Genomic DNA, 16,739 nt, shown 5'->3' on the forward strand with positions numbered 1-16,739 from the left:
TATCATAGTATGTCAGAATATATTTATTTTGCCATATGTGGCACTGTAACAGGAATGACATTCAATATAAAATTGCATGTATTGTGTGATAGGAAATAAGGTAACCAAGAAGATGGTTCACATTTCAAAATCCAACCTGAAGAAATTCATTATCTACACTGTTCATATCTCAGATGTGCAATACACCTGTACAGTGGAAGCAACACTATTGGAAAAGAGGCAACAAACCTGTGTGGGAGAGGGGACTGTCACTAGTGGAAGACATACATGGACACTGTGGGTCAATGGAAAGAAGTTTTAGATCAGGAGGTCACTTCAGTCACCATTCCTTGTATAATCCATGTTACAGATATCAGGGCTACTAGTGGGATAAATAACTATTTCTGGGAACATCCATGGATCAGCAGGTCTACAGGGACATTACTCTGTGTATCACTTCTCTTTCCCCAGTAACTCAGGCCGGACTGGGCCATGGAGCAGACTTCCCACAGCTCAGTGTCAGGACTTGCTCTCTGCAGGCTGTACCTACTGATCCAACATGAACCACACATTTCCACCAATTCAATAGAGAAAAGTAAATAATCTGCCATTCTGATATGTGAGCATATAGTTGTTTGGCACTCTGAAGGGGGTCGTGAGTTATATCTACCTTCCAGATAACTGCTTTACAAAGCCTGACGAGGGCTAAGTGTTCTGTGGGATGGTACACATGGCTAAAATCATCTTCAAATGCTTATTCAAGTATACAGACATGGCTCATTAAATAAAGCCTATACATAACTATGCACATATATCATGATGTGATTGGAGAAATCATTGTAGCTACTATGAGCTTGAGCCCTGCATAGATATATGCATGTCACACCAGTAGAAATCACCCTTATCACACATTACCATTGTGTTCTTGTGCTCTTCACTCCACAAAGTGCAGAGCCCCTAATCTATTATATATCTGTCCTATGTGGGCACCACACAACACATGCAATCAAAATAATGCTCATACTCTGACACTCTGAGGCACATTGTAGCCTATGGGAATTGAAGGGAAGCAGTTAAATAGAGTTACAAAGTTATTAGAGTTTATTACGTGTTCCTCTGGTAAGCCATGGACCTGACCATACTGGAGAAGTTACTCATCTACAAGGGTATCCAGCTTCCCACCAGCATGGCATGCCATAATTTCTCCAGAGGTGGCAATAGCATCTAAAATGGAGGAAGTGTTGACAACAGTAGTGTCAGGAAGCAAGTAAGCTATTTTTCAAACCGCGACGTACATGTATGCCACATATGTGGTCATCAGCATCGGTGCACACATCCATTGACTGCGACCTTCACTATCACCAACGTTAGCCTATGGCTGTGTCTGCTGTTTATGCAAGCGCCCACCGGGCAGTCAACTTCCGGTGGTAGTGAACGTTAGAATTTTCCTATTAGCGAGGTCAGGCATCTGCCATGTTAGCGGTTGGGAAAATATTACTGGCTACAGTTAAGTGTGTCACCACCACTAGAAATGAGCATATTATGCTTACTTTTGAAAAACTCCTTTCCCGTGTCATGTTCACTACAAAACATCATCTGTGTTGTGCATTACTGTGAACATAGGCAAAATGTATGCAGTACACTGTACACCGTGGTTGGCAGTCTTTCATTTGAAATGTAGTGATACCCTCACTATAGTGCCAATTTACTATTTTTGATTTGATGATGAGCACAGTTCTTTTATAGACCTGTGGAGGCCAACTTGGGTATGACTGGTGGAATGTTGAACACTTGAAAATGATTATGTGAAATGTGTAATGCTTCATGAAGTATCAGTGTTCAGAAAGATGACTTTTGTCTTACTCTTCATATATGTTACTCAGCACACTGTGACCAATATACATTTTGTGTTACTTGTCACATAGGTACCCTGTTGCTTTTCAGGTGGAATGTCACAACCTATGTTCAGTCAGGTACTCTAACAGGTGCTAGCTGCACTGTTGAGACATGTGGACAGTAACATCCAGTTGCCCAAACGTGAGGATTTAGCCACTGTGAAGACAGATTTCTATGCTTTGATCACATCCCACATGTGATTGGAGCCATTGATGGCACCCACGTTGCATTTGAACCACCACAAGCCAGTGAACAAGTATACCACAACAGGAAGCACTTCCATTCTATCAACCCAGCAAGTTATCTGCTTACCGGGTTTGTACAGCTCTAATGCCTGTGCCCAGTTCCCAGGATCTGCACATAATTCCATCACACTGCGGAACAGCACCATACCCCAGCTGATGTCACAACTAGCACCAGAGAGGGCCTGTCTTGTAGGTAAGTGGGTCAGTTCTACTTTTGTGTGGGTAATGACAGGTAGTATAATCTGAAAGTTTGTAACTTATAGTTGCATTTATGTTGGTCTTCCATCTAGAAGACTCAGCATATACCAACTGTCCATGGTTGTTGACACTGCCGAGGAATCCTACAATACCAGGGGAAGTCAGCTTCCGTGGGTCCGTGGAAGAACATGGTAGCCAGTGGAGTGGGCTTTTGAGCCCTTGAAAGTCAGATTCAGATGTCTGGACAAGACTGGGGGAGCTATCCTCTACTCCCCCACGAAGGTGTGTAAGATCACTGTGGCCTGCTGCATGCTTCACAACATTGCCCTGTGACAGAACATCCCTAACATCGTAGAAGATGCAGGCCATGAAGAGGCACTGGGTGAGGAACCTGAAATACCAAATGATGATGATGATAGTTGTGAAGAGGACAGAATGGACTTTTGTCAAGATCTCATCCAAAAATACTACTCCTGATTGTAAGTATGGTGTGAGATGAGGTGACGCTGACTATTATTGCAACTCCTGTAGTGCTGTTGTGAGGATGATGTTAATGCTACATACTAGGAATATATGGGTCTGGCAAATTCTGAGAAAAAGTGTTTGTTTTGTAAGTGTAGCTTTTTTCAGCTGTACATGTTGTCCAGGGCTGTGTTCTCCAGGAGTTGACAATGTGATTTGTGCCATTTGTATGGTTTCTTAGCTAATCCCTCTATGTGTTGGTCTGTTTTAGATTCCTTCACCATGGCATCTTCATTCGTACATTTCAGAGCTCTGACATTTACAGGTACATGATGCTGTTCAGACGTACAAAGTGGACATGGATTGGTCCAGAGAGTGTCTGCTACATAGTTTGGGTGTACAAAGTTGGTACCAAGACAGCTTGATAAGATAGATGTTACATGGCTTCCATTGGACTGGTTCCTTGTGGTGTGTTGGTCCTAATGCAACATGTGTACCATCATGTTATCCAACACAATGTTGTGTTGGGCCCAATTCATGCTATTCTGCCTTCACATTGGCTAATTCCTCATTGTGAATGAACTTTATGTAGCTGTTGATAAGCCGCCTTATTGCAAACCAAAGTGCTTGTGGCACATCACTGACATTTGTTTGTGATATTCCAGCAATTGCAAGCAACACTGGATTTAAATGACCCCGTAGTCAGACACCGTTGTGCTTACATGTGCCTGTTTATTTGTTTATTTGATGTAGGAATCCTTTTGTGAGGTAAGCAATATGGTTTGAGCTGATGATGTAGACCTAATTTATTGTTACCTATAGTTAAGGATATTGTAAGATGTATTCCCTCCTTCAATGTTGTGAAAGTCTGTTAGTGATTATGTGATCAGTGACACAGAATAACTAACTCAGGTCTTATTTGCCATGTTTCTGTTTACATACAATATACCCATGCTTCCAGAAGTACCTAGATTATGACATTGCAAATTTCACATGCTAGTAAATTCACATTGTTATATGTGAGAATTACAACAGGATATAATGATTTGGTGACGTGTTTTTAAAGAAGTGAACAAGGAGAACATCAAGAAATTTACAAAAAATATGGGGTGGGCAGAATTTGCGTAGTCGCGCTACGCAAAGCTCCGCGAATCAGTAATAAATCTCCGCAAACAAGCAAAAGTTCAGCAAACACACGAAATTGCTTGTTCGCACGTTTGCGATGCTTTATTCCTATTAGCGAACGCTGTTTGCGTGCTCGGGGAGATATATCTCGCGAACACGCATTTTGAGAGCACGAACAAGCAAAAAATTCCATGAAACCACGGATAGCAGAATGCTTCAATTCCGGGTTCTCTGCGGAATGTGAAATTACCCAAATTGCGCAAATTCCGCGAGTGGAACGGAATTTACCGCCCAGGCCTACTTTAAAGAAGAAGCCAGAAGCTTTGAAACGCGTTGGTAGCAGGACTGAAAAATCGAGGTGAAAATCTGCCTTCATCTGCAACAAAAAGGTTTGAACCTGGCTGCTGGGGAGTGTGTCTTCAATTCAGGGCATGTTTTGGGAACAATAAATGCTGGCGGTTCCAGCCATGGAAGATTGCACCACTCAAGGAATATGTGAGACCTCGGGAGATGGAATGCTTTGTTTCTGCAGATGGCACAGCAGCACTTTGAATTATAAAGGCAGCGTTTCACTTCGAGGCCACAGGAGGGTTCATCACTGCGTCTTTTACTATTGTGAAAATGCAGAACCCACTGAAGGGTGAATAATTGGGAAATGAACTACATGTCCCAGGGTGTAAGGGAGTTACACACCATGATGGAAGGCACCCTGGATACCTTTAAAATTAATGAGCACACAGAGGACTGTGTTCACCATGTCATGCTGCATTTTCACAAATTACCTTTGAAAATACCACAATGAAAAGCAAAAGTGAAGTATTCAGTCACAGTGGATGTAATAATTAAAGTAGAGTCAAAATTGTCTGGAGTCCAAAGTCCAACATACTACTCCCATCATATGTAGAAAAGTGGCCAAGATTAGTCTACAAAGCACATTTGTACTACATACAGGAGGGCATTAGGGGCAAGGTTTCTTACTGGCAGTGGTCTTGCCATCCACACCTCCTGGATTCTTGAGTGGACGTTGCCTCTTTTTGGCAGAGGCAGATCTGCTGCTGCTGAGACAGGGGCACATGTAGGAGTGCTTTTCTCGGACTGGGACTCCTATACAGTAGCTGCGGCAGATGTTGATGGCCTGGATAGACTTAGAACACATAAAGCCCTGCAGAGGGTGGAGTTCATGTCCTGCAGCAACCTAACCAAGAAGGCCATGTTGGTGTTGATGCAGGCCACCTTGGTGTGGGTGCCAACAACTACCTGGTATCCGTCTCTCCACAGCCTCTTCATTTCCCAGATTTCTGTCAGTACCTGGCCCATTATACTTTGGAAGTCCTGATAGACACACAGGAGTTGGGTGATGGTAGTCTGGGTGTTCATGGCCCCAGTTGACTTACCCTGCAGGCCACAGTCACCGTGCCATGAGCAAACACTAGCTCCACTGCCTGTGCCCTTGGCACAGACTGCACCTCCCACTAGGTCCGGGTTCCACAGTGACTGGGATGTGGCTAGCCTCCTCAGAATTCTGGATTCGGGCTCACAGGATGGAACTGACTGTACTAGTTACACAGGTTGTGGGTGCAGTGGTTGGCTGTGTTGTTGCAGCTGTGGTGGGAGGTGGTGTAGGCACAGTGAGCCTCGCTGTTGCCATCTGCACAGGCTGACCAGATGGGCGAGGACCATTATCCATGTCCACATCTTCAGAAGCGTTGTCCTCACTGAGGGCTTCATCCTGAGGTGCAGAACTCTGTTCAATGTTCAACCTCTGTGCATGTGCTATGGCTGATCAACCAATTAAAACATAGAGAACATTGTTATTGGTGATATCAACAGCCACATTGCTTGTGTCAAAGTAAATAGGGAGTTAGAATGAAACAAAATAGATAGAGATGTGTTCTGTCATCTATTTCTGTGGAGGCGAAATTGGTTACTAGACATTTGAAGACATTCAATACATGTAGTAGATTTCATCTCCTAATTGGATATGCAGATATGTGGCACTTTGGCTTTAGGGATAGAAATGACATCTTCAAAACATTTAAACCAACACAGTATAGTCGTAACATGTGTGTTTGCCCTTTCCAAGGCCTAGTTGTGTAAAATACTGGCAAATACACAGTTTGGTTGTATATATAGCATTGTTCATCATGTGAGGAGGGCAGGGTTAAGGGGTCACCTGCCACTGATAATCAGCTGACTTTCCTTCATGGCTTACATATGTAAGGGTTTCACAGTTGCTAGTGTGTACTCATGCCATTAATTGTTTCAGTTGATGAGACCAGGACACCATCAGGCAAAGTATTCAGACATATGTCTGAGTAGATCATTTTCTGTGCATTGCACAGTCCATGATGAGTGAAGATCAGTTGTGACATGGCAGACAAGTGAAAAGTGGCAAATGGAGTCTAGCATCTTAGTTAGAGTTCCAGTCACAGAGCCTCATGATAGTTGTACTCACTTCAAACTCACTTTACCAACACTTGACAAATGTTAAGCGGCATAAATAGTGAACATCAGTTGTAACATAACAGACAACTAGGAAGGAGCAAAAGGAGTCTAGCATCTTGTGTAGAGCTCCAGTCACAAGGCCTCATAGTAGTTGTATTCACTTCAATCTCACTTTACAAATGCTTGATAAACGGTAAGTGCACAACACCTGTTGACAACATGAATTTGGGATGGACCATACATTTAAATTTGAACACATATCATGGGTCCTGGAATTATATTTTATGGTAATCCTGTTACAGACTCCATTCCAACATGTGGCATGCCCTGAAGTTGGATACTTGTGCTCTTATATGCAACAATACACATTGACACAGACAAAGCAACATCTCAGACATTTTGAGTACTGCATGTTAGGAAAGTAGATAAGGGAAGCACAGCAGAGTTGAAAACAAAAAAGGCATTGTGAAATTGTGACAGCTATTGAAGTGTAACTTGCCAGAGTCCCCTCCCTCGGATATTCCTGTCAAGCTCTAACATTGCAGAATGGCCAAGACCTTCTCCTCCCAAGGAAAGAATTGCAATGTGATACTGGGAGGGCCACCGCCAGTCTTTTTAGCCTCCAGGTGGTGTTTGTTGTACCGGCTATGCACCCTCAACCTGAGATCAGTCCACCCCCCCCCCAGTGTTTTTCCGTATGAGCAGATTGGTACCAGGAGAATTCACTCTGTTGACTATCCTATCCCAACTTTCATGTTTCCTACTGAGAGAAGTGTGCTGGACTTGGGAACCAAAAGGTTTGGGCTCTGCTATAATGATTTCATCCATCATGACTGTCAACTGAGCCTCAGTGAACCATGGATTTTATTTGGCCAGGCATGATAAAAAAATGAAAATGTGAGTAACTACATGAAAGGATAAACAAACAAGTAATACAGGTAAAAATGAGCAACACTGAAACAACAGGTGGTGGAGAGTGCTAAATGGGAAGATGAAAAAATGGCTGCCTTACCTCAAAATGCACAAAATGGCAGAACCTGCCTTGCGGGCTGCAGTTGAGAAGCAGAGGATCCTGGTCGGGGAAGGGGTGTGTTTTAGAGTGATTTGCAGGTGTGTCCATTAGAAAAAAGCACATCAACCTTGTAGTCTTTAAATGCATCCAATGGTCACTGTTGAGGTGTTTTTTGGCACGGGTCCCGGGTGGTCTATCACCATAGGGTAATTGCCACAGGGAGACTGTCAGTATGACTGTCTAGTCGTAATAGGCTCGGTAGGTACACCACATCACTGATGGTGACAGAGGATGCAACGCCAACATTGCAGACCACCGAGGTCCCAGGGGGAGGAGAGCTGTGCCTGCGAACAATGTTTCAGATAGCACAACTTGTAATAAGGCCAGCGGTAGACCACCAGTGCTGCAGTGTCCCTGAGGAAACGGATGAGCCGGGTGCGCATTTGGACCACCACACTCGTAATTGGCCCCTAACTGAAGAAAATGCAACAGATAGCAAGTTTGCCTTTGAAAACAATAACTGATATCACTAGCCTATGTCATTGTAACAGAAGTAGCTAAGCACTATCACTTACTTTTAGAAAACTAATTTTACCAACAAAACAAACATAAATGAAGTTCCCTAATGGACTACTTTGAAGAACCTTGGGTTGGCAGATTTCCCCGCTCAGGACACAGACGCCAAATCAAATGCCAAATATCATGGTGGATTGTCTATGACAGCACCATAACTTGAGAAGCTAAAATCAACAACACAGTAGAAGGATGGCACACCTTTTAAGCCACACTAGGGAAAAACAACCTACACTCCACAAAGTAATAGAAGCCCTACAAAAAGAAGAAAGCTACCAACAACTAAGAACAGAGCAACCCGTAACCCAAATTAAACCTAAAGTAAGTAAGCAAACCAGTAGAATGGACAACACGCTACAATGTAAAGTTAGAATCTTTATGAACAACAAAGGAGTATACCACTTAGAAACAATAGCAAAGTCCCTATTATAAAACAGCTAGATACCTATAAAGTAACGAACGAACCCTAACAAAGGTATGCATCACCACAACTTAAGGATTTTAAAATAAATATTAAACAATATATTTTTATATATCAGTCAAAAAACACAATGTAAAACCAAGTAAATACAACACATAGGGCCCCATTACGATGTCGTCCGGAAAGCAGTTTAACCAAATCGGTTCCAGAATGCTTTCTGAACGACTCGGGTTCTGCAAGTCCAACTGAACGATTACGATGCTTCTGGACTTCTTTAGGTCACACTCGCACTGACTTCAATGGGAGCCTGTATTACAAATGAGACCACAGTCTTCCATGGATAAAAGGGGTGGGTGGGGAAAAGCTTGCACCCTGTGGCAGGCACCCCATGATGCCTGCCACATTGTGAATGCATGAGAAGAGGGGACCCATGGGTACCCCCACAGGCCCGATTTAGAGGGCCGCGGGTGTAGGGGGCATGCTATGGGCCTCCAAAGTCAGATTCCAACAGTCGATCCATGTTGGCACAACCGAATCGGAAAGGTTGTCTGAAGCTGACATCCTAATTGCTCGGCTGGAAACGTGGTCTGTACACCACTACAATTTGGCTCCAAATGACTTGGTTACTCCCAATGTCTTTCGAGGCCGAGTCAGACAGTTTAAACATTTTCCAGCCATCATAATTGGTTGTTGGGAAATGTGTCGTAGTCGTTTGGAAAGCTGGGTTCTGAATCGGATTCGACTGAATCAGATGCCGTTCCGAACCTTTCTGGATGGCATCGTAATCGGGCCCATAGTAATGTAAAATATTACAGTACAACTACAGCAAATGCACATAGCTAGTACAATATTACATTTCCCACCAACATATAAAACAATAAAGTTACAATTCTCTAGCTGTAGATCTCCATCCATAGCCACAATCCCACAATATAATAATACCAAAAAAGATAAGTTGTATTTCAAAAGAGCCCCAACAATGAAAAAATTAAAAAGTCCAAGGAAAATTATTGAAGTAATCCAAAGTCATAAGAAACCCTAACCTGCTCCAAAAAAACCAAAATGCTTCAGGAAGCTCCAAAGATCAAAGGAAACTAAAAACAAAATTATTGTTTTTTACGAAAAAATCTATTAATTTCCTTAAAAAATCTAAATGTAAAAACTACAAGTCCATGAGAATACTTATAATACTGTAAAAAACCATAGCATTCCACACACAGAAACCACTATGTTCAAATACAAAAAAAAATAATATTACAAATGTAATAAAGCCAAAGTATAACATTACAACATCTAAAATAACACTACACTACCACCAAACTCTAAACAGGCTCAACACACAATGCAAATAAACAATAAAACACACACTACAACTACCTAACCCTCAAACTCAAAAGTAACACTATAACTCGCTCTAACTAACTCTAACTACAACCCCACTACCCCTAAAAACCTTTTACATTTTAAGGTCTTTCCTTGTTCAATGATCAGCAGCAGGCAACTTTGACTCGCTACCACAACATCTGATGAAAAATCACAAAAGTAGACTTAGCATAATGAAAGCTACTAAATGAAAATAAAATAAAAAGACGTATTCCTTTCTATAGACAACAAAACTTTAACTGAAATAAAATAAATATGTTGCAATGTTATAAAATATGTTTAAAAAAAATCAATAAATATATTATGAAAATGTAAAATATAAAAAAGGACCATACCGTTTTTAAATAATTTCATATCGTACTATTTATACTACACTTTCAAAAGTATACACATGTATATGGTTTAACAAAAATGTGCCATTGTGTGGAAAAAAGTTGCAAAATACAATGTGAAACATTATATGATATGTTTTCTGTTTAAAAAAAAGTCAAGTATCAATATGTAAAATAATGTTAAAACATATAAACATGTTTTCAGTTTTCGAATAATGTGAGAAACACTAATATGTAAAACAATTTCATAAAAATTTATTTAAAATGGTATGTTTGTGGAAAAACTATTAAAAAAGTTGTTAAACAATTACCAATATTTTTTTATGTTTCACAATATGCAAGTGTATAAAAAAATTAAACATATACATTAAATAACAACATAATTGTCAGAGAAAAATATAAAACTAAAAAAGTGTTATTCACTATGCTAATAAAATAGTCAATGCTAATGATGTATATGAAAAAAGCAATTATTACAGTTTAATATCCATCAATAAAAGTATAAGATAACATATTACATTCAACATGATATACACTAATATAGTTACATTTACTACTCCCAATATTATTGAAACCATATTGGGGGTTATGCTGTGTATTAAGCAGAAAACAATTGCTATTCCCACTCCCGTCTAAAGCATTTATGGGAAGATGTTACGCACTAAAGTAGTCACATTTACTACTCCCACTCCAATCTAACCCATTGAGGGGAGAGTTTTGGACACGAAAAAGTGGCATTTTCTATTGCCACTCCAATCTAACCCACATAGGGGAAGGTGTTGCACACAAAAGGAATGACATTTACTATTCACTCTTCAATCTAAGCCATTTAGAGGAAGGTTTTGTTTACAAAAATTGTGACACTTACTATTCAGACTCAAACCTAAGCCATTTAGGAGAAACCAATTAACTCTACAGGGGTGATATTTTACTATTCACACTCCAATCTATAACATTTACTGGTAGGTGTTGGACATTAAAGTTGTGATATTTACTTTCCCACTACAAAGTTGGCCATACATAGAACGGATGATTTTCACACTAAGTTTTATTTACTATTCACACTCCAATCCAACAGGTGTTTGACACTGAAGGGGTGACATTTACTGGTACTCCTCCAATCATAGTCATTTAGGGGTAGATATTAGACACTAAAGAGGTGACATTTACTATTCCCACTCCACTCTAAGCCATGTAAGGGAAGGATGAATTTAACACTGAGTTATATTTACTATTCCCTCTCCATCAAACCCATTTAGGGAAAGGTTTTGGCCACTAATGGGGTGACATTACTTGTCCCACTCTAATCTAAACAATTTAGGGGTAGGTGATAGACACTAAAGTTGTGATATTTACTATTCTCTCTCAAGGACTCACAATGGCACAAGAAAACTCCTCGGGAACAGAGCAACAAACAATATGGTCCAACTCTTGATATCTCCAATTCTGAATACTAGGAAAGGCACAGAGTTTTACGGTGATCAACTGAGGGAAAGGGTATGATGAAGGGAACAGCAGGGATAAGGAAAACAGCCTGGAAAGGAAATAAAATAAGAATAGCAAATGAAAGAACACCTGCTCTCATAAATTCTCACTAAAGTGTATCAGATTTACCTGAGACTTAATAGAGGAATCGCCTTTGCAACCTCAGCTTAATCTTCATGCTTGTGATTACCAAGCTTTTGATTCCCTGTTTCAACATGTGGATACAAACATAAATAAGCCTGCAAGCCCATAACTACATGGTCCACAACAACTCATCAAGATAATGGCAAAATGTCATCATACATACCCTTATGTAAAGCTTGTAAAAGAAAAGAATTACACAATCAATGTTACCACCATTGATATAGTATTCATTGGTTCATCACTAGTTCAGTCTTTTACTTGACTTTTAATTCATTCTTATTGCATTTGTTTCAGATGCAAAAATATTCAAAAGGACATAAATGGGAGCTCAGTTGTTTTACTTCAAGCACAGAATGTAAGAGTCTGCAGAGAACCAAAGTTTTCCCATCTTAACAGCTTTAATAAAAGAGCAGATTTCTGCTTTGCCTTTTTTTTATTTGTTCATGTTCCCCAGGATAACAAGTACACTCAAACAGAAAGGAAGAATTTCGTTTTTTTTTTTTAACTGAGACGACCTTTAGTACATCTCCATAGCTCCAAAGAATACAAATGACGGAAATAAATCATTTATGTCTTTTTTTTCAACTCACATGACCTTTAGTTCAACTATGCAGCTCCAAAGAATACAACTTTTTCCAGTCAGCTGATAAGGAATAAGTTTGAAAGAAACTGAGGGAAATAAGAACACATATACTGTCTTCATTTATAAACCCCAGTTCACTTCGATCTGGGAGGGCAGCGCTTCTTGCACATGCTTCAAATACAGTCTTTATCTTTCCAAAAGACAGCTTTTCCAAATAACAGCTGCAAAATCCAAATGAGAGACAAACAGTCTCTCCCAAAGTACCAACATCTGCAACCACATCACAAAAGAATTATGCACGCCGAACGGCGTGCAGGCTCCGCCTATAACTCCCCCATGATTCCTCAGAATGCCTCATGTCTTTTCTAGGCATCATGGCACTTGCTGTCCACGCAAACTTAGTTTATAGAGGCAATAACACACCGTTACCTCCATTCTAACCTTCAAGTGGAAGCAGGTCATATTGGTAACATTTGAAGTCACTAAGATGTTTGAATAATGACATTTTCACTCCATTCTAAGGCATTTAGGTGAAGGGTCTGGCCACTAAAGAGGTGACATTTACTGTTCCCACTCTAATCTAAGCCACGTAGGGCAATGTTTTGGACACTAAAGGGGTGATATTGCCACCTCTCCATTCTGAGCCATTTATGGGTAGATCTTGGACACTAAAGAGGTCACATTTACTATTCCCACTTCAGTATAAACCAAGTTGGGGAAGGTGTTGGACACTAAAGTGGTAACATTTACTATTCCCACTCCAATCTAAACCAATTTGGGGCTCAGCGAAGGACACTTAATTGGTCACCTTCACTATTCCCACTCCAATAAAAACGAATTTTGGGAAGATGTTGGACACTAATGTGGGCATATTTACTATTCCCACTTTAATCTAACCAAATTTCAGGGAAGGTTTTGGACACTAAAGGGGTGATATTTACTATTCCAAATGGGTGACATTTAGGGCCTTATGAGTACATCGATTCATAGGACCAACCACTGTCAAACTGCGAGCCCACCCACCGTATTAGGATTGTGGCAATCTGACCGCCACAGTACTGCTACGTCCGCTGGGGACCCTGAATCCTGCGGTGGTGGCACAGCAGTCAGGAGCACTAATATGCTGGTGGCGCCGCTGAGCATATTATGAGTCACCTGTCCACCGTCCATTTCAAGGTGGTGAGCCTGCCATGAAAAATGTGGCAGAGAGGCAACTAAGGGTGCCCTAACAGGGAATCCTGCTCGTCCTGGGCCTGGGGTGAATGCAGGGGGGCACATGTTGTGCCTCCCTGGAATTTCACTCCCGTTCTTGCACGGTATAGCATACATTACATGATGCATGCCAAACCATGCAGGAACATGCAGTCCACACTCTCACAGCGGCGGTCTGCATGTTAGGCTCTCATATGAGGATGTAAGACCACTGCCATGAGACCGCCGCAGCACCGCCAACCCAACCTAGATTACACTTGTAATCTGGTGGGTGTGTCCACCATAACCATCGAGGTGCTCCGGCGGAAGGAGTGGTGGCGGACCTGCAGGGGGACTGCCAGAGTTTTAAAAAGGACCTTATTCTTCCCACTCCAATCTAAGCCATTTATAGAGTTTTGGATACTAAGGGGCCTATCACAATGTTGTCAGAAAACTCTTTTGACCAAATCGGTTTCGGAATCTTTTCTGACCGGTTTGGGTTCTGCGAGTCCGAGCGAGCGAATACGATGCTTCCGTACATTGTTCGGTTGGACTCCCGTTGACTTCAGTGGAAGCCTGTGTTCTGAACGAGAACACGGGCTCCCTTTGAAAAACAGGGTTGTTGGGGAAAACCATGCACCCTGTGATGGGCATCCCATGGTGCCTGCCACGCTGTGCATGGTGGTAAAGAGGGGTCCCATGGGTACCTCCAAAAGCGCCAACTCAAGGCCTCAGCGTGAAGGAGGCCCTGTTACGGGCCCCCAAAGTCAGATTCTGACAGCCGTTTCATATAAGACAAACTGATTCAGAACAGCTGTCTGAATAGGTCATCGTAATCGCCAGTTCGGAAACCATGTCCATAAAGCTTTACAATTCGGCTCTGAACGGCTTGGGATGTCGAAATCCCGTTCGAAACCGATTTGGACTGCCCGAACGGTTTCCTTTCATCGCAATCGGTTTTCGGAAATGTGTCGGAAACATAGGTTTCAAACTGGATTCGCTGAATCCAAATCCCGCTTGGAGCAATTCCGCACGGCATCGTATTCTGCCCCTTAATAGTGACATTTCCTAGCCCCACTCCAAGCTAACTCATTAGGTAAAAATGTTGGATACTAAAGTGATTGCATTACAGATTTACGTTCCGATGCAAAATAATTCTTTCTAAGTGTTAAACACTGAATATAACATATTATAATTTAACACTCCAACAAATATAATATGAACTAAAACAAATTAAATAGAAAATATATTACAAATCTAAAATAACTTCCAATAAAAAACAAACTTTGAAATGTTTACAAAAAATGGAATACATACAAAAATAATCAATTCTATAACTTACAAAAATATTTTTTTTAATAAATACAATAAATATATAATATTTTAACATAGTACATATTATAATAATAGTACAATAAAGTACAAACAACTTGCAAAATAAATAAACAAAACACAACCAACTTACGGAAAAAATAAATTATTAAAATATATGAATAATAAAAATAATATTTTTACGTACTATTTAAAAAATATATCAACTTCAAACCTACACATGACACAAACAACAATTTTTTTTTTACTTTCCTAAAATAAAATAAAAAAATATTTTACATAAATAAACATTTAATTTACATTTTTAATCCAATGTAAAAAGTAGAGGTCACATTTAAAAAATATTATAAAGCTTATCAATATTTGACCAAAATAAACATTCATAAATAATCCACAAAAAATATATAATAATATTTCATTTCATTAATCTTTATTTCGGTCAATTGTAATCATAAAAGATACATAAAAAATAAACAATTTTTACAATACCAATTAATCCTGAATAGGGGCTCAACAAGGGAAAGGGGTGAACATTGATAATAATTTATATGATCGGCTCCAGTTACGCCATAAAACCTATCTATTAGCATAAATACATTTTTAAAAAAACATTTAAAAGCTAGGCATCCTATATTACAATAAAATGTATACAATTGAAAAAAAAAATAGGAACAATTTCAGAAAAGGACGAGTCATCAATCACAATAAGCTTAACCCATTTAGAAAGTGCAGATACAATAATCTAAATTTGACGTTAGATATAAGAATATAACATTTTATGCTCTAAAGCTTTAACCCAACTGTCTTCCTTATTAAATAAACATTAAGAAGAAACCTGCGTGCGGCCTCACTACACCTTTTGACACCCAAATTTCTACAGAGATTCTTGATCCACCGATCCCTGGCCAATTTATGCAGGACAAAAGAAGAATATATGTACATCGTTTTCCCTAACCTCTTCTGTGCATAACGAGCACGCATCACTTCTGTTATCCACCTCTGTCCGGCCCCATCTAGATATGTTTGCATTTGTTTGTAATATCCCATATCTAAACTCCAAGAATAGGGATTCACTAACGGGGGGCCTACCTCGTCCAGAAAAGGTTCAAATTGAGCAACATCTTTAAAAGCTGTAAAGTTCAAAGTTAAGGACCCAACAGATGTACTATGCAGCATTTTATTTGCCATGTGGGTCCAGTAAATAGAATTTATATGTTGCTTACAAATTGTCGTCAGCTGTAATGGGTCCTCCCAATAATGGGATAAGCCTAGCTTCTTTGTCCATAATATGATGTGTTTTAGCCAGGGAATATCCTTACTTCGGTCTATCTTTGTGATTTCCTCCAGGCCTTCCCTATAGTGGGACAGCTCAGGGGTCGACCAAATCCTAATCCAGAATAGTAATGGTCTCAATACTGCATGATGATCTATGCGTTTTATGTTAAGATCTAAACATACTGGAATTAAGGGCATTTGGTTTGGGATTTTTAACAATTTCCGAAAGAATTTGTTTTCTTCCCGTTCAAAATTCTTTTTACAGTATGGCCCCCAAATCTCTGCCCCATAGAGTCCAGCTGATTGGGCTTTAATCCTAAATACATCCAGGGCAGGAGAAACGGCCTTAGATATACTAGCCCCATGTTTTTTCAGTATTGGTAATGAATTTTGGAGCAACATTACCCTACTCTTTTCTAGTTGCCCTTTCCAGGACAACTTACTATCCAGGGTAATTCCTAAGTAGTTAAAGCTTTCCACATATTCCAATTTTTGGTTATTTAAAACTAAGTTCTTCTTAAAGGATTTATGCGGGTTTATCGACATGTATTTAGTTTTACTTGAATTGATTTCAAGGCCCTTCATTGTGCAATAGCTGTTAAAAGAGTCCACAAGGCATTGCAGTCCCTTGGGGGTTTTTGAAATTAAGATTGTGTTG

At 40.1% G+C, this 16,739-nt stretch overlaps 1 protein-coding gene across 1 annotated transcript in view; it reads right to left on the reverse strand.

Moving 5' to 3' along the window:
• The window catches only part of LOC144768711 (serine protease 27-like), a 244,491-nt gene that overhangs the window by 87,938 nt on the left and 139,814 nt on the right, over positions 1 to 16,739 (reverse strand). The window lies entirely within an intron of this gene.

Source organism: Lissotriton helveticus, chromosome 7 (assembly GCF_964261635.1).
Source record: "Lissotriton helveticus chromosome 7, aLisHel1.1, whole genome shotgun sequence".
Taxonomy (NCBI): domain Eukaryota; kingdom Metazoa; phylum Chordata; class Amphibia; order Caudata; family Salamandridae; genus Lissotriton; species Lissotriton helveticus.